Genomic DNA, 21,171 nt, shown 5'->3' with positions numbered 1-21,171 from the left:
AGTAGATGGCAGAACCAAGATATGACTTCAAATGCAACCCTCTTGGCTCTCTATCAAGCTACTTTGACTTGTGAATGCCCTAGTAGACTTTCTACTTCCCAGTCGATTCCTGACTCTCTCCCCTAGCAAGACCCCTTTGTTGTAGCTTTGTGGTATCAAACACTTCTGTGTGGCTTTTCAACTTTTGCTGGAATTCTTTCTTTTATTACGTTTTATTTCCTTTTTTCCCTCCTTCAGGACTGTGTCCACACTCATTTGAGTGAGTTGTTACTTCCACATAGGCTTTTAGGCCATAGATAAGTTTAAAGCCAGAGACTTTATGCAGGAAGCCCAAGGTTGTCATGGCAGCCCCAGAATCCTCATGTTTTTCAGAGCAATAATGGATTAGAAGAATGATCACAAAACATTTCCCAAAGCTCAATTTGTTTTCAATGTTAACAGAAATTTAAAAATCTGTTTAATAGAAACGTGGGACTGTTGGGATGGGGAAATGGAATATCTCTAACAGTGAATTAGTTTAAGTGGACTAATTAAAAGATAAATCTAAAAACATAAAGATTTTACTTTTCTAATCACTAACCTAACAATTAGGCCTAACTGTAAGATCATAGCTATCCTAATATCCTCCAGTTTCTAATCCCCTACCCCACAGAAATTAATTTGCATCTATTTTTAATGTGCTTTAAATTTAATTTTCTGTGCACATGGTCTTCTCCCTTTGTAATTAAAGTTCCTTGAGTACAGGACCTAGTTTCATTTTTTTTCCCTTTGTATCGTGACACCTGGCACCGAGTAGGTGCTGAAAATAATGTCTGTTGCATGAATAGACAAATGAGTGAATGAATGAATGAATGAATGAGTGAATGAATGAATGAATGAAAACCAATGCTTTGGTTTCAGTTTTCTGGGCCAGAGTACAATGTTTGTGATTTTCTTACTTTGTAGTTTAGCAAGCACCAACCTCAAATGAGAGCTGTAGTCTGGAAAGAAAGGATGAATTTAATGATTTTCATGAAACTTCAAAATCTCCCTATCCTATAAATATTAATCATTTGGCTTCCTGGAGATTTTAATAAGAAACCTTGTATAGGAGCCAACATCAGCATTTTTATATAAATAATTATATAAATAATGGAAAATTTGGCAGAGTCTACCTGAATTCTCAAACTGTTGTTGTTATTCAGTCTTGCCCAGCTCTTTGTGACCCTATTATAGGGTTTTCTTGGCAAAGATCCTGGAGTGCTTTGCCGTTTCCTTCTCTAACTCTTTTACAGATGAGGAAACTGAGGCAAGCAGGGTTAAGTGGCATGCCCAGGGTCACACAGCTAGTAAGTGTCTGAGGCCAGATTTGTGCTCAGGAAATTGAATCTCTCTCTCTCTCTCTCTCTCTCTCTCTCTCTTTCTCTCTCTCTCTGTCTCTGTTTCTCTCACCATCTTGCTGTCAAGCTCTTAAGGGCAGAATTGGGACCAATTGGTTGAAGTTTCAAAAAGAGCAATATAGGCTCAAGATCAGGGAAGATAAAGGAACACACACAAAACACCTTTTTTTTTTAACAATAAAATCTATAAAAAATTAGAATGAACCATATTGGTTTTGTCCCAACATAGGCCATAGAATCACTGTTCAGCTGGACTGCAGGGAAAAAAAAATCAGGTGCTTCATGTTTGAATTCTTTTCTAAGTCTAAAATTCTTCCTTTCAAAGTTATTTAAAAATAAAGTAGTAGTTTAGTATAGTAGAATATCCGCTGGACCACTTTTCCAATATCTCTCAAATACAACTGTTTCTCTCCTTTGACACCACCGCTACTCCAATGTAGTCCCTCATCCCCTAGTGACTGGACTGGTATAATAGCTGTTGGCAGGGGTGGGGGGTGGGAGTCCTGCTTGCCTGGCCTCTCCTGCTCTAATCCATCCTCCTCTCAGTCACCAAAGCGATTTTGCTCAAGTGCAGGTCTAACCCTGTCACCCCCATACTCAATAAACTCTAGTGGCTCCCTATTAACTCCAGGATCAAATACAAAATATCATTTAGTATTCCACACCCTTTATAATGAACCACACTCCCACCTTTACAGTCTTCTTACATTTATTCTCTACCACATAATCTTTGATCCAGAGACAGTGGTCTGTTCCATGAACAAGGCACTCCATCTTTTGGCTCTGGGTATTTTCTTCGACTGTCCCTCAAGCCTACCACACTCTTCCTCCTCAATTCCACCTGCTGATTTCTCTGGCTTCTGTTAGTCCCACCTGAAAACCCACCTTTTATAGGAAAACTTTCCCAGCCCTTCTAAATCCAGTGCCTTCCCAGTTAATTATTTACTGTTTATCCTATAGATAACTTACATTGTATATATTTGTTTGTCCTTGAGGGCTGAGACTATCTTTTGCCTCTTTTTTTGTGTTTCTAGCTGTTAGCACACTGCCTAGCACATAGTAGGTGCTTAGCAAATGTTTATGAATTGATTTATTTATTGATTGATTCATGGTATTTGAGTCTCAGCTGTTTCACACACTAGCATGGTGAGAATGGCTGAAAGATTGACCCTTCCTGGTTGTTAAAATGAGAAGGCTGGCGTACGAAATCCTCTAGTTCCTTTCAAGCTCTTAAACTCAATATTTCAGTTATAACATTGTTGAAAGTTAGGGCAAAAACCATTGGTGGCAAATTTTGTGTTCTTTCTTGCTATAGCCTGCCTCCCCTCCCATTTCCTAACAAAAGATATCATTAAAACTATATTTCATAAAGGTTCCATGGAAACCTATGGAAATTTGGGACTTGTTTGTTAAATTAATATTACTATACATCTTTATTTTATTGTCTCTTTCCTATTTGCATTTTAGATGCATTTTTGGGAGCATTTATCAACAATCAAGGATCCATGATTTAATTGGTATAGATATTCCTTCTCCTGGAGTTACCACCAATATTCACATCATAGTATATCATATTCCTGCCCCATGGAAAAAATAAATCATCACTCATAGGCTCAACTTCTGGAGATGAGCTTCTGAGAACCTTGTTAAACTCATTTTCAAAGCAGTGTCATATAGGCCATCAGAGGGGCGCTACTCAAGATCTTTCCAACTTAAAGGCCAGAAAACATGAACTCCTGGCTTAACCTTGGAGACCCCAGGGAGTCTGTGTCTGAAGAGTGATAAGAGAAGGATTTTGGTGAAGGAATACTATTAAATACTACCTGAATGAAAATAATATTTGTACAGTTTCATTCTATAATGAATCATTAATTTCTTTGAAAATGTAAATATTTTGAACCTGACAACACCAACATGTGTGAGTATTTCCATATGCAAGGAATGGAAAAAAAGATTTTTTTCATATAAAATCACACTTCTAATTATGCACAATCATCAGTAAATATATAAAAGGGAAACAAAAGAATCCAAAATCACTAATAAGAAGAACAATACAAATTAAAACAATGCTGAGGTTCCATCTCGTACCCCTAAGATTTAAAAATATGAGAATTAAAGAAAATGGCAATTGTTATGGGGTATATGGGGAAGTAGTCAAACTAATACACTTTTGTAAGAGTTCTGAATTGGTATAACCATTCTGGAAAACAATTTGAAACTTGAAATTTGAAAGCAAATTTGAAGCAATTTGATAATGGCATATTATACTTTCAGAAATGATGAATTGGATGGATTCAAAGAAACCTGGAAAGATTTTATAAATTAATGCAGAAGGAAGTGAACACAACCAGGAAAACAATTTATATGACTACAATATTATAAAGAAAAATTGACTTTGAAAGACTTAGGAATTGTGATCAATGGAATGATCAGCTATGAATCCAGATGACTGATGATGAAGAATACTTTCCATATCTTGACCGAGATGTGATTAACTAGAGGGATAGAATTTTACAAAAGAGAAAGAGAAGGAAGAAAATGAAAATCAATGAAGCAATTTTTTTAAATACTAAGAAAGAAAGAGAAATGCAAGTGAATGAGAGCTTTTGGAACTAATATGTAGAATTTCATATTTACCTTAAAACAAGACAACAGCAATAACCACAATATCTATGTCTATGCACATCTATATCTATACATCTATAGAGATATACAATGAGATCTAATGATTCTATTTCATCTCCCCTTCACATAGGGCTTACCTGGAAAATAATGAAACAGATTGAATGTCAACTTTAATAAATATTTTTAGATCTTTCCCCTCTACTTTAAGCAACATAATTCTTGTGGGCTTTTGAGCCCAGGCATATCTAGTTTACTGATCCAGACAGGAGATTTTTGTGTAAATGAAATTAGCCAAAAGGTAAAATCAAAGACAACTTTGAAAAGGGAAAAAAATAAAACAAAGAAAAAATAAAGCAAAACGTCACATGTTGGCTGTACACAAGGTTTAGATAGATTTGGAAGGACTGGGACATTTTTTTTTTGCCTTGATGATGGTAGTGACTGAGGACTTATGGATTGTTAATAGTTATAGGCAGTTCAGGATTAAAAAAAATATGTACTAATGGAGCCCCTTTAGCCATATTCACAGAGACAGAAACAGAGATAGACAGGGGGAGAGAGCGAGAGAGAGAAAGACAAAGAGGAGAGAGAGAGACAGAAAGAGAGACACAGAGAAGTAGGTGGGGAGGGAGGAAGAGGAAAGCGAGGAAGAGGGATAGAAGGAGAGAGGAAAGAAAGGAGGGAGAAAAGGAAGAAAAGAAGGAAGGAAAAATTGGTAATTGTAGAAGTTGTATTTTAATTTTTAAACTTCTCCCTCCCCCTGAAAAAAATAAGAAGTTAACTTTTTTCCTGAAGAACAAATAAGATTAAATCTTAAGTTATTTTTGAACTTGGCCAAGCACAATATACCACTTCTAATTTAAAACCCATCAAGTTATATTTCCTATGTTTACTCTTCATATGAGATGAATGGAGAAGAAATAAGCTTGATTATTATGAGACTCTGTAATGTTCATGAGTCGTTTTCCATTCAGTGTTTTTGGCTTAAACTTTTATTGCAGATAAATTATCTTATTGAGGCAATGCTGCATATTACCTTGAAGTTTTACAAATGGAAATTTCTCAGTGACTGAAAATAAGCACATGCTTTATCAATAATTAAGAATGAAGAAATATTCAAACATAAATAGTCCAATGCATCTGACAATTCAGTGATATGTGTATGACCTTGACCTATGTAGATCTGTAGATGACAACCCATCCCTGTCTGCCCATCCAACGTGGCTTTTGTAACCACCCTTCTGTGAGTTCATTATTATGCTCATTGGAGGTGTTTCAGGTTCCTTTTTCTGACTCTCAGTCTCATAAATAGTCCCTTACTTTTGAAATTACCTGCAATTTACACTGCACACATACACACACACACAAATATATAATATATATACATATATAAACATGTGTAGGGATGCATGTATATATGTATATGTGTTTACACATATATAAATATACGTGTACAATATAATATTACACACACACATATATATCAATATATATATATCATACACACATGCACATATATACACATGCCAGGATAGATATATACGTATGTGTATGTGTGTGCGTATGTTTGTATTTCCAGTTAGAAAGTAGAATTTGACCTAAATCTTGAAAGAAGCCAGAGAAGACAGAAAGTGGAGGGAATGGGGTAGAACATTCTAGGTATGTGGAACAGCCAGGGAAGGCATAGATTTGGGAGCTGGATTGTCATCTCTGAGGAACAGCAAAGAGACCAGTGTCATTGGAGCACAAAGTGGGTGAAAGGGAGAAAGCGTAAAACTGGAAAAACTGGAAAATGTCCCATTTCTTCTTCTTCATGTCTATCCCACCTTTATTTTTGCTAATACATTTCTTTGATGGTTTCCTTTGTTCTATTTCTTCGTAATTCTTTGCATGATAAGCGTGGCAGCATTCTTACCTCTTACCTTCTCACCCAATATGTAGCTCCTCTTGGATATGTTATCACAGCAGGGAGGGATCCTGAGTTACATAAGGCCAAGCTAATGGAACGCAAGTTGGGGAGATTTTCCAATGCTACAAAGTCTTTGAGCATGGTCCTGACCACAGACTATTTCTGCTTTCTGGGAACTAGCATAATTTGTCATGAAGAGGCTTATCACCAGACTGGTCATTGGTTGATCAATTCCTTGATCATTTTTAATTCAATTAAATATGTATTTATTAAGCAACAACTATGTCTCAGGTACTGTGCTATACAAATAAGAAAGGCAACCCCTGCCCTCTAAGAGCTTACAATCTAATGAGGGAAATGGACACAAAAGGGCCTCCCTAAAAAAGGGGGGTCATTGGTCGATCAATTCCTTTATCAATTTTAATTCAATTAAATATGCATTTATTAAGAAACTACTATGTTTCAGGTACTGTGCTATGCCCTGGGGATACAAATAAGAAAGGCAACTCCTGCCCTCTAAGAGCTTACAATCTAATGAGGGAAATCCGCACAAAAGGGCCTCCCTAAAAAAGGGGAGGAAGAGTGAGGCAGCCACCAAGTGGTAGGATGTTCCATGAGTGAAAACTAAGCAGAGAAAATAGATTTAATCAAAAGAGAAAAATAGGGAAACTGCACTATGTGTCAGCAATATCATTCAATATTGTTTTAAACCATTTAAAATAACTAGACAGTATAAAATACCTGAGAGTATACCTGCCAAAACAGACACAGGAACTATATGGACATAAACATAAAACACTTTTTATATGAAAAAAGTCATTTTAATAATTGAAGCAATATTTGTTGTTCATGGGTAGGTAAAGCCAATGTAATAAAAGTGACAATTTTACCTAATTAACCTATTTATTTAATGCTATACCAATTAAAGTTCTAAAAAAATCTTACTGAATTAGAAAAAATAATAACAAAGTTCATTTGGAAGAATGAAAAGTCAGGAACTTCAAAGACACCGGGGGTGGAGAATGTAAAAAAGGCAGATTCAGTAGTATCAGACCTTAAACTATATTATAAGGTAAGAACATTGTTGAAGTATAAAGTGGATAATTTTGATTATTTTAAGATAACATTTTCTTGAGTAAATAAAATCTATGCAGCCAAGAATAGAAGGAATGCATAAAATTGGGGGGGGGGCCTTTCATAGACAGTCTCTCAGATAGGAGGTGATTGGGTTGGAACATTGCTGTGGTGTAGGAAATGATGAGCTGGTTGATTTAGAAAAAACATGGAAAGACTTGGACTTATGAAGGAAGATGCTATCCACCTTCAGAGAAAGAGATGATAGCAGGAAATAAGCACAGTATGGCCTTACATATATGTGTATGAGTATGTATATATATATGTCTATGTTTATAGATATCTATGTATATGTGTGTGTATCCATATTTAATTGTTGTCTTCTTTATGGTGGGAGAAGGAGGTGAGAAATAAAGTAAAAAGTGCACAGCAAAGAATAAAAGAAAAGAAAAAAGAAAAAAGGAAATAAAGAACAGCTGGTCAGCTTTGAAAACTGTGAAGTATTTATTGTATATTTTCTTGAAATGGAAATTTATTATTTTATATTGAATCCTCTCTTCACTTCTGCTGTGTACATGGCAACTTTTTTTCTTTGCTCATTTTGTATATAAGTTTAAAATAAATTAAATTTTACAAAAAAAAAGAAAAAAGAAAAAGAAAACTAAGCAGAGCCACTGATGGAAAATGGAGAGTTACTTGCAAAGTTCTGAGCCCTCTATAAAGGAAGACATTGGGAAAAGTTTATTGCTTCACCTTCCACAGAGACACATTTAAGTAAATACTTCACAATCTATATTCATCAGAAATTTCCATCAATTAATTATACATTTGTCATTAATTACCCCCCCCCAGGTACTGTTTGTCCCTGACCCTCAGGTTTGCAGAATTAGTATTTGTTCATTTTCTTCCAATTAATTTCCATTATATCATGTATAGGGGAGGGAGAGGTGGAATTCTAAAAGAAAAAAAAAGTGGATGAAAAATATCTACTCTCTAGAATGCAAAGTGGAGGTTGTGGAATCACCCCAAAGAGGGCTGTGGGTGGGATCCTAGGGGATGTGTGATCAATTATCCTAAGGACAGAAAGATAGGGTGTAACTGATCAAATATAACAGGAGCTTTTAATCTGGGGTCCATAACCTTATTTGTGTGTGTGTGTGTGTGCGTGTGTGTGCGTGTGTGTGTGTGTGTATGTTTCAATGTAATTGATTTCCTTTATAATACTACATATATTTTATTCTAATCATTTAACAACATATTCTGAGAAGGGGTTCATAGTCTTTACTGAAGAGATGTATGTCACAGCTCTATACACATTTTAACCCCAGCTCTATATACAACTGATAATCCTGGAACTTATCTCCAATAAACAAACTCATAACATTCTTCCCTCTGTCCTCTCTTTTTGTTCAAGCTCCCAACTTTCCTCTTGCTGAACCTAGTGTTGGCCTCTCAAAGTAGTTATAATTTTAACTAACTACTACCCAAAGGAGTTGTGCAGGTACCATTGAGAGAATTCCTCCCATATCCTCTTAGCCTGCTCCTCTCCCCAGGTCACCTTGTGGTTGCAACAGGTATCCTTTTCAGAGGTGGGTGGTGTCCACTCTTGGTCTTCATCGAGCAGTGAGCAAGACCACTGTCTCTTTCCTTTTCATTTTGAGTAGAAATGAATGAGTCACCCAGCATGAACAGGGATGGATGGATTGTGATTTGGATGACTGATATTATATTATCTTTTCCCAAGGTCAGAACTATTTTTCCAGTCACTCAGGTTCTTATGTACTTGGTGTAATATCCAATGACCAACTTTCTCTTTTCCATGTCTACATAACTGACCAGTTGGGAAACCTAATCATTTCTACCTCCAAATCTCTTAGATCTGTGTCTTTTGCTCTACTGACAGAATTGTTCCCCCACCCCCAACCCCACCTATTCCCATTCTGACTTTCCTCACCTTTTGCCTGGACCCTTGCCATAGCCTCCTCATTGGCCTCCCTGCCTAAAATCCATCCCAACTCCCATCCAGCCTCTCTACAGTTGCCAAATTGATTTTCCTAAAGCACAAATCCATTAGTAAACTTCCATGGCTCCCTATAGACTCTAGGATCAAATATTGTTTTATATTCATCTCATACTTTTCCTATGTATATTTTGATACAAATTTTATTACGTATATACTTATTAGTAAAGTAATACAAGTATATGATTTATAAATAAGTCTATACAAACAAATTTAAGGTGCATGCTCAAAAAATATTTTCTGACATGTGTGTGTGACCAAACAAGATTAGTGACCACTGGTTTTGATCACAATAAGCATTTGAGTGAATAGACCATAGAAATGGTCCATCAGCACACATATCATAAACAGACACTGTGATTGTCTGTACTTACGGATTGCATTTGAGAAATTGCAGAGTACTTTCAGGGAACCAGAACTTCCTGAAACGAAACCAGTTTTCAGGTGAGTGGCATAATTATCATTGCAACTCAAGTCCTCTGATTCCCAACCCACTATTCATTCTACTGTGCCAAGTCAATTGAACATTTGCAAATTATAATAATTACATTCTATTTTTTCTTGTCTGGACCTATGATTTCATCTATATGGAGAGCATTTCACCCAGGTGTGGAAATTCCTTGCGTGGAAGCAGATCTGCAACTTGCCAGTAACTTACAGTAGTATAGAGTTGTCCAGGGAACCCAGATACTGAGTAACTTTCCCAGGGTCACACATCTATTAAGTGCTGGAGGCAGAGCTTGAACTCAGGGTTTCTTGTCTCTAAGATTGACCCTTTATCCACTATATCATGCTTCCTCCTATATAAAGATATATATGTTAAAATTGTGTTTGAAAATGAGCTTTCTATGTGTTTATATATACATCCATACCTACATACCTGCCTATATAATATGCATATATACACATATACATATATGTATACACATAAAACATGCATACATACATAAATCCATATATACATACTCATTTCCCTCACTTTACCCCCAGGTACTATTCAGGTTTTGCTGTCTCCTTAATTTGCCTTTCCTAACTTCATAAATCACAAACTGTAGTTCATATCAGTGACATCAGCAAGCTTTATTTTAAATTTTAAAATGAGTTTTGAATTTTAAAGAGCTTTGGATCAGGCACCATTCCTCTAGATGCCAGGAAGCCTGTCATCTTCTTTGCATAATTCAATTAAATGCATCTGGTAATAAATGTGATAAATGGGTAAAAGTGGACCAAGGACCTAGAATGAACAAGCCAGAGAGTCTTTGAAAATACTCATAAATGTTGGAGCAAAAATGGATGTGGGAAATATGTCACTGATTGGTATACATCTGTTAAGCTTGGACATGTCTAGCAATTGGACTAGCTTCTGGAAACAGACAGAGGAAATTTTCTAGGTTTTAGCTCCATGTTTGAATTCCATAGGAAGTGGCAATTTCTTGTCAATGAGACTTAAAATGGTCCATGAAGTTCACATGGTACTCCCTTTGTGGGCAGTTAATCTCTTACTCTACTCTTTTTGTGCCTTGATGACTTTCCTGGTGAATGGCTGTCAGTTTAGGAGATTATTTGTTTCTTGAGAATCTGGAAAAAGAAGAAAGAACAGATCTTTCAGCACTTACAACGGTGTCTGACACATAGTAGGCCCTTAATAAATAGTGGTTAATTGATCCATCTGAGTTCCATTAAATACTCTAAACAAGAGATGGAGACATATTGGTCCTAATTTTACTTTATTTTTTTTCAAAAGGATTCTAGTTAGGATCATAGGATTCCTTCAGGGCAGAGACTGTGTTTTCACTCTTGTTCTATCCCTAGCATTTAACATAGTAAGCACTAAATGTGTATTGGTTGACTGGAATTTAGAACTAGGATGGATGTTAGAGATCATTTAATCCAACTTTCTTACTTTAAAGGTGAGGAAATAGAGGGTCAGAGAATTAAAGCAGTTTATCCTACTTTATACTTGATAGAATAATACAGCTGAGGTTTGAACCTAGTTATTTTGAATGGGTGGCACGGTGCAATGCAAAGAATGTAGGATTTAGATGTCCCCCCTCACTCCCCATAACAACAATGTATATGAGGCCAAATGTTGGCTTTTCCATCTGAAAATGACTGTGTGGGTTCAAGTCCTGGATCTGACGCCTATTGGCCATGATTTGGCTGCTTACCCTGTCTAACAATTATAATAATAATGATAATTCTCCAGAGATATGCTTCCTTGGATGTAGGTAATAGAAACTCCTCCAACAATGCAAGTTAGAAAATGGTTTGCAGCTTATATTTCAGGCAGATGCCCAAGACACTGAAAAATTTAGAAACTTCCCTAGGGTTGTACAGCCAGCATGTTTCAGAGGGTGGATTTGAACTTGAGTTTCTTGATTCTGGCTCCTTTTTTGGCTTTCAGTTTTCTCATCTCTTAAATGGGAGGAGATAATGGAAGGAAAGTGCTTTGTAAATGGAAAAACATCAAGTTAATCCTGGTTGTTGAAAATTATTATTGTAACCTTTATTATTTGAATAAGTATTTATTTGGATATACTACCAATTTTAATCAAATTCTAAAACAAAGTTATATTTTTAAATCCTCAGATAAGTTTCAGAAAAATTAGAGCAAAACTAAAAGAATTGTTTTCATTCTGGGTCTATAAATATGTAGAGAAGTAAATGGCTATCTAATGAGAACACTAGCACACTGTGTATTGGGGAAAGAAATGTTATTTACAGAATGCTCAGAGGGTGTAATGAATGAGAATTTTTTAAAAAATAAAATTCCAAAAAAGCATTTGACGGAATCACTTTAAACTATCTTTGCACTAAAACCTATTAATGGGGCTTGGCTCTGATGCATTTCCCCACTTCTACTTTGTTTAAATTTGAAAGCCTCTAAATTAACTACGATTGGAAAGTGTTTGCTTACGTCACTTAAAAGTCTTGAAAGCTCAGCATTTTTTGAACGCAAATACTTAACTTTGTAAGCCTTCCATATGTAGCTGCAGTCTCTTTGCAATCTCCTATGCCATGTTTTCCCCATGTCACCACCATAGTTCAGGCCTTTATACTTTTTTGAATGGACTATTATAATACCTTTCTGATAGGTGTCATTTCCTATAATTTCTACCTTCTTCAGTCTACCCTTTCGCAATGCAATCTGCATCATCTTACTAATGCAAATATCTGACCATTCTGTTCTCAACTTCACAAGTTGTCAGTGGCCCCTCTTTGTCTAATGAATAAAACATAAACATTTTTTCAAATCATTATTTACATTTAACATTCTTTAAAATTTTTTGAGTTTCATAGTCTCTCTGTCCCTTCCCCTACTTCAAGAAGGTAAGCAACATAATGTTTTACATGTGAAATCATGCAAAACATATTTCCATATTAGTCATATCAAAAAATAAGAAAAATTTAAGAAGCAAAAAAATGTACTTTAATCTGCATTCAGAGTTTATCCGTTCTTTCTCTGGAGGTGTTTAGAATATTTTCATCATGAATCCTTTAGAATTGTCTTGCATCATTGTATTGATCAGAGTAGTTGTCTTTTACAGTTGATCAGTCTTACAATATTGCTATTACTGTGCACAGTGTTCTCCTGGTTCTGCTCATTTTATTTTGCATCAGTTCATATAAGTCTTCGCATTTTTTCTGAAATTTTCCCCTTTGTCATTTTTTATAACACAATCTTACTCCATCACAATCAGATGCCACAAGGTGTTCAGCCAGTACTTTGCCACCACAAAAAGAGATGCTGTATTTTTGTATATATAGGTCTTTTTCCTTTTATCTCTTAAGGGTAGAGACCTAGGGGTATTGTTGAATCAAGGTGTTCCATAGGCCTTTGGATATAGTCCCAAACTGCATTCAAGAATGGTTGGACCAGTTCACAACTCTACCAACAGTTCAATAGTGTACATATTTTCCTCTATTCCCTCCAGCATGTGTCATTTCTGATAGGTGTGAGGTAGTACCTCAAAGTTGTTTTAGTTTGCGTTTTTATAATCATTAGTGATTTAGAGAATTCATATGACTATAGTTTGATTTCTTCTTCTGAAAACTGCCTGTTCATAACCTCTGCCATTTATCAATTGAGAAATGACTTGTGTTCTTACAAATTTGACTCAGTTGCTTATACATTTGAGAGATGAAGTCTTTCTCAGAGAAATGTGATATAAATTTTTACATTACTTCTTTGTCCATGTATCTTTTAGCAACTTATAGTTTCCCTGATTATGTTTTAGTTAGCTCTATTTTTGTTTTTGTTTTGTCTGAGATCATGATTGCTGCCCCTGCCTTTTTTACTTCAGCTGAAGTGCAACAGATTCTTCTCTGGCCCCTTATTTTATCACTATGTTTGCCTTTCTGTTTTAAGTGTGTCTCTTTTAAGTAACACATTGTTGGATTCTAGTTTGTAATCCATTTTGCTATCCATTTTATGGGTGACCTCATCCTATTCACATTCACAGTTATAATTACTAACTGTGTGTTTTCCACCATCCCAGTTTCTTCTGTTTATCCTTCTCTGTCTCTCTCAGTCTCTCTGTTTGTTTCTCTGTCTTTGTCTCTCTCTGTCCTTCTCTCTTTCTGTCTCTGCCTCTTTCTCTGTCTGTCTGTCTCTGTCTGTCTCTCTCTCTCTCTTTTTCTCTCTCTCATCCTGTCTCTCCTCAAAAATATGTTTTGCTTCTATCACCTCCCTTAACCTGCCCTTCCTTCCATCTCCTCCAATAACATCCTCTTATCTCCTTCCTCTCCTATTTTTCTTTTGAGCAAAAATAGATTTCTATACTCAACTGAAAGTGTAGATATATTCTTCCATTTTTGAACCAATTAGGATGAGAGTGATGTTCAATCATTGCCCACCACCACCACCACCCCATTTCTCTGTCCAATGAAAAAAATGCTTTCTTGGTGCCTCCTTTATGTGAGAAAATTTTCTCCATTCTCCATCTCCTTTCCCCTTTTCCCAGTGCATCCTTCTTTCTCACCCCTCTCCTTTTTGTTGAGATCATCCAAGCAGAGTTGACTCACATTCATGGCCTCTGTCTATGTAGACTCCTTCTAACTGCCCTAATAATGGTAAGGATCTTAGGAGCTACATGTATAATCTTTCCATATAGGAATGTAAACTGTTTAACCTTATTGAGTTATGTTTACTTTTTTATGATTTTCTTGAGTCTTCTGTTTGAATGTCAGATTTTCATTTCAGTCCTAGTCTCTTCAACAGGAATGCTTGAAAATCCTCTATTTCATTTTATTCTTTTATTCATTTTATTAGTCTTTTCTCCTTAAGGATTATACTAAGTTTTGGTGGGTAGGTTATACTGTGTTATAAATATATTGCCTTTGTCTTCTAGAATATCCTTCCAAGCCCTTCATATGTTTTGCTTGGAAGCTGCTAAATCATGTGTAATTTTGACTGTGGCTCCATTATGTTTTTGTCTGCTTGAAATATTTTCTCCTTGACCTGACATCTCTGGAATTTGGCTATAACATTCCTTGGAGTTTTCATTTTATGATCTCTTTCAGAAGGTGATTGGAACATTCTTTCAATTTCTACTTTGCCTTCTGACCTAAAAGATTGGGGCAGTTTTTTATTACAATTTCTTGAAATATGATTTCTAGGCTTTGTTGTTTTTTTTTTTTTTTTGGTTACTGGCTTTCAGGTAATCAAATAATTCTCAAATTATCTCTCCTTGATCTATTGTTAGTGCAGTTGTTTTTTTTTCTTTTTGATGAGATATTTCACATTTTAAAAATATTTTTTCATTCTATTGACTTTGTTTTATTGTTTCTTGATATTTAATGGCATCATTAGCTTCTACTTGCCTAACTCTAATTTTTTAAAAATATGCTCCTCAGTGAACTTTTGTGTATCTTTTTCCATTGCTTTTTAAAGAGTTCTTTGGTTCACTGAATTTTTCTGTCTTTTTTGCCACTAGGCCAATTGTTTTTTTTTTTTTTTTTAGGTGTCATTTTCTTCAGTATTTTGGTGATTTTTTTTACCAAGTCATTAATTTTCTTTTAATAATTTTCTTGCATCACTCTCATTTCTTTTCTAATTTTTCCCTCTACCACTCTTATCTCTTTCTTTAACTTTTCCTGGAATTCTTGTTGGTCTTGTGTTCAATTAGAATTTTTTTTCCTAGAAGCTTTGCTTATAGCTGTTTTCATATTTTTTTCTTCTGAGTTTGTGTCTCGGTCTTCCTTGCCATCATAGTAGCCTTTTCTTTTCTTATCAGTACCAAGTCACTTTATTGGAATGTAAATGGTGGTAGTGTTTTTTCATACAGATTATGAAAAGACCAGATAACCAAAACATGCATGCACTGAAAGACAGTAAGAGTCATGGCCACAGTTCCCAAGTATGGGGGAAGCCAGGTATGACTTAGCTCTCATTGTCACTGTATCCAAGGTTATGCTTGTCAAAAAGATACTCCACCCTGCCAGAATCAGGAGCCCACATTTTGTGCAGGTTGGTTACATGATCACCCAGTTGTTTGATGGACTTTACCTGTTCTTCCAGGTAGTGGGTTTTGATGAAATTACATAAATGGGGGTCGTTCTTCTCAGATGCCAACTTGTGCAATTCCAGTAATGATTGATTGACATTTTTTCCAAGTGCAGAGCACACTCCATTGCATTCTGCCCACTCTCCCAGTCATCTTGGTCTGTTTTCTTGATGTCTTATAGGAAGATCCAGCCTTGCTGGTTTGGGAGTTTCATCAGCTTCTCAACATGCTCCCTCTCCTCATGGGATTGGTGTAGGAAATACTTGGTAAAGTTCATCAATGCCACGTCATCTTGGTTGAAGTAGTAAGACATGGATAGGTAGATGTAGGAGGTATAGAGCTCCAGGTTGATCTGCCAGTTGATGGTGACCTTCGAGTCCTGGTGGTAGTTCTGTCACACCTGAGAAGGGATGAGGTTGTCATGGCAGTGAAGATGGCAGAGGTGGCAAAGAGGAAGAGGAGGAGGAGGAGGTGGGAGGAGGTGGCTGCAGCTATGACTGGGGTGGTGGCTGATGGGCTGTCTAGGGGCTGCTGCTGCTCCAACTGGAGAAATGAAGAAAGGTTGGTTAGTGGAGGTGAAGGTGGGGAGGTGGCTAAGGGCAGCTCTTGCCAGAAATCGAGCAGTGGGTTCTGTTCAACTACTGTTGAAGCAGGAAACCACAATGACTCCCCCTCCCTGTGCTTCTGGACCATAGTAGCTTTTTATAGTCAAGTTCTTTTTTTTTTGTTTGCTCATTTTTTCCAGCCTATTTCTGGACTTTGTGTTAAAGTTGGGCTCTGCACACTTTGAGGTGGGAGGTACTATTCCAAGCTTCAGGATTTTTTGTGCTGCTTTTTTCAGAGCTTGTTCTCAGGGGTGGCAAGTTTTCAGTGTTTCTAAGGGGGTGTGATTCATGGAGAGATGTAGTCACTGTTCTCATGGCCTATACTGGGGAGGAACCTGTGGCCTCGAGGCCACATGTGGCATTCATGGTCCTGGGGTATGGCCTTTTGACTGAGCCTCAGTTTTACAAAACAAATCATTTTATTAAGGGGATTTGTTTTGTGAAGTTTGGGCTCAGTTAAAGGGCCACACTTGAGGACCCAGAGGGCCACATGTGGCCTTGAGGCCACAGGTTCCCCTTCCCTGCTCTACTCTGGTCTTTACCCAGGAAAGCACAGTGATGCTGCCTCCAGGACCTCTAGCTGTTGCTGCTACCACATGTACTCTGGGCCAGCCCCACTCTAGTGTCACAGAACTTTCCTGCTGACTTCCTAATTTGTCTAAGGCTTGAAAAATGTTTCACCTCCAAGCTTTCATTAGCACTGCTACTCCAACATTTGATTTGTGGCTTTATTTTAAAGTTGTTTGTATAGGAATGTTGGGAAAGTTCATCTGGATTGATGCCTCTCCTCTGCCATCTTGGCTTTTCCAAATATAAACTTCTCAATATAGACTTTGAGGCTCTCCCCAACCTAGCTCCATTTCTCACCATCAGTCCTCACAAAACGTTCCACCTGCATCAATATATTGCCTAGTCCTCGATGCCATCCTGCTTTCTCCTACCTCCTCTTGCATAGGCAACTCCTTTGGTCTAGCAAAGAGTCCATGTGTATCTCTATCTACTCAAATCCTTCCTTTCCTTTACAACTTAACTCACATACCACCTTCTCCATGAAGCCTTTCTGGATTGCTCCATCTAGCAGAGGACCTCTTATATTTCCCATACATGATGCTGAAAATGATTCTTCCATTTCCTCATCTCAGAAGGTAGGTGGAGGTGGAATAGAAAAGCTCTCCCAACCGCCAAATTCAATAAACTCATTTTCTTGAATGTTAATTTACAAACTGACTTTTTAGACAAGGTGGATAAGAATTCCATTCAAGTCACCAAGAGTTCACTAAGTCATAACGAAAGCAAAAATAGGGGGATTTATGAGGTTGATATTTTTGTTGCTGGAAGAGGCAGAGATACAGGTCTAGTTTGTGGACCTCCTTGTGGTAAAACTCAAGTGCTCCTCTGTGTATTCGATTTGCTGCAGACTTGGTGATCACCATAACATTAGCCAAATCAATGTAGACATATTTCCCACTTTCAAAAATAATTGAGAGTCTTTTGTTCTGGGAATCTTCCCAATTCAGAGTAAAGAGAATTTCCTGTCACTAAAATGTGATGCTTCAGCTTTCAGCAAATCAGTTCTTCTCACATTAATGTAATGTTAATGCATTTTATATCAGTTTTATAGCTGGGGAAATCAATCAAAAAGGATAAACAGCATGTCAAAGAAAACCCTATTAGGAAGGACATCTCATGGTATTCCTGTGTTTTTCCAAATTAATGTTTTATGTGTTTAAGTGTAGCAACAATCTCATTATTTCTTTCTATTCCCTTATTCTCCTGTTAATAGCAGGAGATATATGGTTGAAGTATTTGTAGGAAGTGATGAGAGAAATGTAGCTAAGTTCGAGGTTAAAAAGTGAGTCTATGGTAGCAGCAGTCCTCTTCATTTGGGGGCTTGTGGCTAAGTACATTCACCTTGTTATATTGAGCTGAAGCCAGAAAAGATCTGATATCGCCTAGACAAGACGTCTGGGACGAAGACTATCTCATCATTGAAGCAGAAGGTGCTCTTCCTTGGAGCCCATCTTTATCCCCAGTCCATTTACCATCACATGATTTCCACAATTGGTTTTACGAGAATTTCTGCTTCTTTATCTAGTGAATCAAGTGCTGATTATAAGCTTTTTGCCTAATCAAAGGGAAATAGCAGTGAGGAACTGGAAAAAAAAAGAAAACCACAGATTCCTTAAAATTTCTAGCTTCAAAATGGTTGTAAGTCTGTGTGAATTTCTGGGCCTTGGGTTAGCATCGTTAGGTTGGAGTAGCAAGCTTGCTTTCACTTGTTAGAGGTTTTATTGTTTTAATATACATTGTATGGTCTTACATTCTTTCTATTTACTTCTTAGTGTGCTGCTTAAGTGTAAATGATGAATTCAAGCATGTATGTACTTCTATGGAGAGCCACCTACATTATCCCAAGGTCATGCAATTCATATGTGCTGCAAAATAGCCAGGTCAGGAATGAGCAGGACTTCACTAGTAGGTCAGAGCTCAAAGCAAGATCCTACTTGAGTTGATTCAAAATTCATTCCCCTCTGGAAATTAAAGGGGTGCAGATGAGGAGCCAATTGCTGGGGCTCTAGTAACCATAGTGATTATGACATAGGGCACTTCTGGTGCTTGGACACATGCAAAGGCAGCCAGGGTGAATGTGATATTCTACAGTAAATGGCTATCACAAGCACCTGGTAGTTGTGTATCACCTGAAAATCATTATTTATCATGTATTGGACCTAGCTCTTTTATCAAAATAAATGTACTCCCAACTAATAATGTTTATAATCTCTCTTTTGAGAACATCAGAGAAATTTATTTAAATTGAAATAGAATTCGTGGTTGTCTCAAGGGTCAAACCACATGCATTAGGGTAGTAGTTCTCTTTTAAAAGTTTATGAACTATCTTAGGGGGCAGCTAGGTTGCACGATGGGTAGTGCACCAGCCCTGGAATCAGGAGGACCTGAGTTTGAATCTGACCTCAGATGCTTGACACTAACTAGCTGCGTGACCCTGGGAAAGTCACTTAACCCCCTTGCCTCACTAAAAAACAAAAAAAAAGTTTGTGAACCCCTTGATTGTTCATGATGATGATTCAAGGAATATTTGCTAATTTTAATAGCACCTTAAACAGAAAAGAATTGCAGAATATTATGATTAGTATAAAAATTATCCTAAGTGCTCACAACACATTTTTGTTGTTGTTAAAAGGGGTTTTTGGAATAATAAAAAAGTTGGAAAACAAAATTTGGGGAATAATTACTTTAGACCTCAGATTGCTTATTCTGAAAATAAAAGTACTCAAAATGAAACTATTACTTCCTTACTAATATACTATGGAAGATTCCTCCCACCTCCTACTTTAAAGTCTTTTGAACACTGTTTTCAATTACTTGGATTATTAATATATATGGTTTATATAATAACTGTGTCATTTTGAAACTACGGTGTATGAAACAATTTTAAAAATTAAATCATAAAGTATATTGTTAAAAGAAAACTGTGGGACCTTTTGTAAAGGGAGGGACCTTTTCTGATATAAATAATAAGCCCCTAATGCATCTACTTTGTAATTCCAAATTTTTATGTAGTGTTTTCTCAAAGTAGGAGTAAACTTTGGAACTAAATGTAGAATGGGTGATACAGATTTTTATTTCTTATGCATGTCATATTGGCAATATCCTGCAGTCTATCTTAACCAATAACACATCTCTCTCTTGTCCTAATTTAAACTCTCTGAAGTTAATGCTATTCTATGTTTCAGTGCCATATGGCATCACCAGAAGAATATCAGTCTTAAAAATATGTATTTTTGTTTTGAGAAGAGCTTGGAGTCATTGAAAATGTATTATTTCTCAAATGTGATGTAACTTGCTTCTTTCCTCTGTCCAGTTTTCTGTGTATTTGATTGGCTGTCTACAGTAGCTGTCTAATATGTTTGCTGGTGTAATTGTTTTACATGCATGAAAATTATGTAGGAAATGGTAAAAGTGCATGTTGGGGTCCAGTCCTTTATCCATTTCCCAGTTTTCACTATAAATCAGCAGCTTATTTGAATAAGTCAGGTTGGAACCATTTGGCTTATTCATCATCTGTTCTGATTTTTTCCCTCTATTTTGATTATTTTATTTTACTGATTCTGATCTTTGCTCTAACAAGTGAGGCGTCTAACTTTACAGCTGATTCAAAAATGATTCCCACAGTAACTAGCTTTTTTCTGTCAATGTATATTTAACTTAAGATGATATTTAGGTTTTGCTATGTTTGATCTTTACTGACTCTTCCTGAAGAAAATGTCCATCATAATAAAAGTATGAAGATTCTCTGTAGTCTAGAAGCACTCTATGAAGCCAGGTGGTGCAGTGGGTAGAGTGTTTGATCTAAAGTTCAAATTTAGTCACTCTACTTAACTAGCTATGTGACTCCAGGACAGTCATTTAACCTCCATTTCCTCATCTGTAAAATGGGGGTAATAATGACACCTACCTCCCAGGAAGTTGTTGTGAGAACTAAAATGAGATTATACTTTTAAAGTGCTTCACAAAACTTAAAGTACTTTATAAATGCTATTATCTTTGTTATTATTGCTATTACTATCATTAGCCCTGGGCAACTTTCATTTCTTAAACTCAAGCCATATCTTACAACATATTTTATTTGTTCTCTCACATGGGTATGTATATACAAGATAACAAAAAAAAAATACTTAGAGAGAATGATAAATGCTCCCAGGTAACAAACTGTCTCCAGAAATTATTGTTGCTATTAACTCTCTATGAACAATAAAACCTAAATGCACTAACTTTTTAAATTTATTTCTCTAAAGAGAACTAATGAGCCATCCTCCATCCAGCTGTAACTTCCTAACCTCCTCTGGTTTCACTTAAAAAGAGACATCAATATTGATATAATTGACTTCCTGAAGTAACATGTTGACAGGTTAATCCTCAGAAATTATTTAGCATACCAACAATAAAATTCGTGTTAATCGATGTCTAAAAAAAGTACAATACTTAATTCTCCCTAAACGTCATTTGTTCTGAAACTTTGTCATTGTCACTA

General features: G+C 36.3%; 1 pseudogene; it reads right to left on the bottom strand.

Moving 5' to 3' along the window:
- Positions 1 to 15,389: 15,389 nt before the first annotated feature.
- Positions 15,390 to 16,206, bottom strand: LOC114052981 (annotated as a pseudogene).
- Positions 16,207 to 21,171: the final 4,965 nt, after the last annotated feature.

Source organism: Vombatus ursinus, unplaced genomic scaffold (genome assembly GCF_900497805.2).
Source record: "Vombatus ursinus unplaced genomic scaffold, bare-nosed wombat genome assembly UNPS02014810.1, whole genome shotgun sequence".
Classification (NCBI taxonomy): Eukaryota; Metazoa; Chordata; class Mammalia; order Diprotodontia; family Vombatidae; genus Vombatus; species Vombatus ursinus.
This window is presented reverse-complemented; position numbering and strand designations above follow the sequence as displayed.